Raw genomic sequence first — 2,797 nt, forward strand, 5'->3', positions numbered from 1 at the left:
GAGAGCCCCGCTGCGAGCCAAGGGTTGTCACTTTGAGATATCTCAAACCTTGCGGAGGCAAGGAATCAAGTAAAAGAAATGAGCGACGACGGCACGGAGACGTCGAAGATGGTGACCTTTCAGATCACAACGAAGAAAAAGACGACTGGTCATGAGCGGGAGTTCATCAAGATCAGTATCCCTCACTTTAGTCGCGGAACAGCGCAAGATTAGTTGCACTGGATTAAGCAATTTGAGCACATTTGTGAGTTGAAGAAGTCGACTTCGGAGGAGAAGGCTCTGCATTTGAACTTAGTGCTGGACGATAAAGTGCTGAACTCTTGGAAGGTGGCGTCGGAAAGCGTCAATGTTGACGACAAGGACGAGTTTGAGTCGGCTTATAAGACGTGGGGACACCTGTTTGTGCCCAGCATGTACCGTGAGCGATTGGAGGAGGAGTTATACCTCTTTGCGAAGAAGAGGAGCGAAACGGTGGCGGACTGTCATCAGAGAATGCGTAATATAACGCGTATGTTCTCCAACCTCCCGTCTAACGCTCTGGAGTTGGATGAGCAGACGTTGATCCTCACGTTCAAGAGGGCGATGCCGAATGAGTGGAAGACGGCGTATGAGCGTAGTGGAGTTCATATCACCTCAATGCCGAAGACCGTCCAGTATTTTGAGCGGCTGGAGCAGTCGGAGAGACGCCAAGGACTAGAGCGACGCAGTAAGAATTGGAAGAAGTCGGGTGGCAAGAACGAGGGCGAAAAGAACAACAAATGGGTAAGGTCGTCCAAGAAGGGACCAAACCAGTCGCATCCGAAGTCTCAGAAGAGGAATGACAGTAAGTGGTGTAACTTACACAAGACGAACTCGCACAGTGATAGTGAGTGTTTCACACAGAAGAAGAACGCCTCAAAAGGAGGGTTTGGCAAGTCAACGTCCGGGAAAATGGCGGAGAAAGCAAGACAAACGATCGCTGAAGACTTGGAATCTAAATATTCCTTCAGTGATGAAGGCAAGGTAGCTGGCAGCATGTTGAAGAATCGGGAGCCGGCTCAGAAGCGACCAATGCGTCTCCGTATTCGACTGTCCAAGACGACGAAATGATGTATGGCATTAGTGGACACTGGATGTAGTACGAGCTATATCAATGCAGCTCCACTAGAATCGAACAATGAACTGGATTTGAAGCTGTTACCTATTGCATTGACGTACGAGCAGGTGGATGGCTACGTGAAAGCGGCAGGTGCAATCACGGTGATGTTTCGTTTTATGGATTTAAACTATGGGACTCGCATTACCCATACATTTTCTGTCCTTAAGAAAGGCAAGGATGAAATGGTAATTGGACGTGACCTTTTAACGGCACTTGGTATTATCGTCAACTTCCGTGACGGAACTGTGGAGTGGAATGGTAGTACAGTCCAGGTAAACATGGGTAAGCGAGAGACCAAAGAGGAACAACCGCATCAAGACGTGCAAAGTGAAATCAACGAGATTAACGACACATTGGTTGAGCCGAAGAACATGGTGGGTGCAGCGGAGATTGATCAGAAAACCTACGAGAAGATTCTCGAACTGCTAACCCGCTTTGGGAAGCTCTATAATGGACACTTGGGTTGTATGAAGTTTCCAGACTACATCTTGCCGATGGCGGAGCAGTATACCCCGATACAATCAAGACCGTACTCCATACCCAGAAGCGAAGAACGTGCTGCACGAAAGGAGATCCAGCGTTTACTTGATGTGCTGGAGCAGATCTTTGACAGTGAGTGGGCATCGCCTGCTTTCTTCTTGAAGACGCCTGGCGGACGGCTGCGGTTGCTGACAGACTTCGAGCTTTGAATAAGTTTTTAAAGCGCAACCCGTACTATGTGCCGTTTATTCGAGAAGTATTGATAGGTCTGGGAGGTGCAAAGTTCTTCTCATCTCTGGATGCTAACATGGGATATTATGCGAGACAACTGGCCAAGGGAAGTAGACGCTTTACTGTTTTTTGCACTCCGTTTGGTAAATTTCAGTATAAACGGCTACCAATGGGAATATCAACAGCTCCAGATGAATACCAGGCGTGTATATCGAGAATTTTGGGCGATTTATACTTTGTGATAGTCTATTTGGATGACATCCTCATTTTCTCTAAAACGGCAGAAAACCAACTGAAACATCTACGAGTGGTATTCACACGGTTGGAGGAGTATAATGTAACCCTCAACGGGAAGAAATGCCACATTTTCTGCTCAAGTGTGGAATATCTGGGCTTCACTGTGAGCGCAGAAGGCATTAAGCCTCAGGAGAAGAAGATCCGAGCGATTCTTCAGATCAAAAGGCCAAAGAACAAGAGAGAACTGCTGAGATTCCTGGGAATGATTAATTACTATCGCGAAATGGTGCCAGGCAAGTCTGCTATCTTAAAGCCGTTGACGCAGTTGACATCTCCGAAGGCCACCTTTCCATGGACATCGGTTGAAGTTGAAGAAGAAGCCTTCAAAGAGATTAAGAGGGCTTTGGCGAAAGCCGTGCTCTTAACCTTTCCAGATTTCGAGAAACCATTCGACATCTACGCAGATGCCAGTGGAAAACAATTGGGTGGACTTATAGAGCAACAAGGAAAGTTGATTGCTTGCTACTCCATAAGTCTTACGACCACTCAGCAGAACTATACAACAATGTGGTGAAGCGCCAGTTGGCTTTCACGAATAAGAAAACTGATTGATGGGAAATGACCCGATCCAGCCCTGAGACTCATGGTCGACGACGGTGCGTCAGTGATTACGTCATCATCGGTGAGGATTACGCAATCATCGGAGTGGAT

The sequence above is a fragment of the Phytophthora parasitica genome, assembly GCF_000247585.1.
Source record: "Phytophthora parasitica INRA-310 unplaced genomic scaffold supercont2.8, whole genome shotgun sequence".
Taxonomy (NCBI): domain Eukaryota; phylum Oomycota; class Peronosporomycetes; order Peronosporales; family Peronosporaceae; genus Phytophthora; species Phytophthora nicotianae.